Raw genomic sequence first — 1,180 nt, forward strand, 5'->3', positions numbered from 1 at the left:
ACATAGGAAACCACGCAAGTATTGTTTGGTTTACTGCCTAGAGTATCCAGGTTAAAAGATTTCTTGGTGAGAGAAAGAAAAGGATGAAAGCCAGGAAAAAATTTAAGGATGAAAATTCTTAAATACTAGGCAGAGATGTAAAAGAAAGGCTTAAGAACAGGGTGTTTGTATGGGGACAGAAAGATATCCTTCTCTTTCAGAGTCCACTCCTTCATATATAATATTTGAATTTCCATCAAGGGGGGGAAGGAGAAGTCATTTAGTCACTGTGCTGATTCCATACCTCTGCTCACCCAGACGTCCCATGGCTGAATTTGCCTTTTTTTTTTTTTTTTTTTTTTTTGGGTCTGCCTTCCCAGCAGGAGGAGTCTAGAAGCAGACTCTTCAGGACAGGAAAAAAAAAAAAAAAAAATGACCACCCTTGCCTGTAAATTGACTACTCTGTGAGACACCAACCGTGGAGATGCTCATGACATTTCCAGGTACCCTCCCTAATATATAATGGGGCAAATGGGATTTCAGACTTGCTGGGTTAGAAGCGTTTTCCAAAGAAAAACTTGTCTGCATTCTTTTGCACATCACCCTGAGGTGTATATATGAACTCAGAAACCATCTTTCTACCTTAAATGGGATGAAGCACTCAGGGCACAGAGGAGGGGCAGTCAATGAGTGATGGTGATAATGATCGTTTTTTCTAGTTCCCTTCACATTCTTCCATTCTCTCCTTTTCTTGCGCGAACAAGAAAGCAAGTATCTTAAGAAACCCCTCACCCTCCTAAAGAAGATGAAGCCAATGGAAGCTATCAAGGTATGGGAACCTTGACCCCCAACTCCAGTGCTCAACTTGAAAAATAGTTGCATACCCTCCACTGTCCCGGAAGCCACCCGACTAGTCCCGGAGTGCCTGGTAGCTTTTGGAGGTGGGGTACTGGGGAAGGGGCATGGGGACCAGTGATGGGAACGAGGTGCTTACGTCGGTGGTCTCCGGGCAGGTGGCGCTTTAACGACCACCGCCGCCCTCCACCCGCCCCCGGCTGGACGCTCTCTGCTGCCCCTCGCGGAGGCGCCTGGGGGCCCCAGCCCAGACCCCCCCAGCGGCTCCTCGGGAATGCTGGGAATGTGAGTCAGGGCCGTGGCGAGAGAACGAGCGCGCGGAGCTGCGGGGCGGGGGGCCCGGCGG

This window comes from Condylura cristata, unplaced genomic scaffold (genome assembly GCF_000260355.1).
Source record: "Condylura cristata isolate star-nosed mole 26May11 unplaced genomic scaffold, ConCri1.0 scaffold00004, whole genome shotgun sequence".
Classification (NCBI taxonomy): Eukaryota; Metazoa; Chordata; class Mammalia; order Eulipotyphla; family Talpidae; genus Condylura; species Condylura cristata.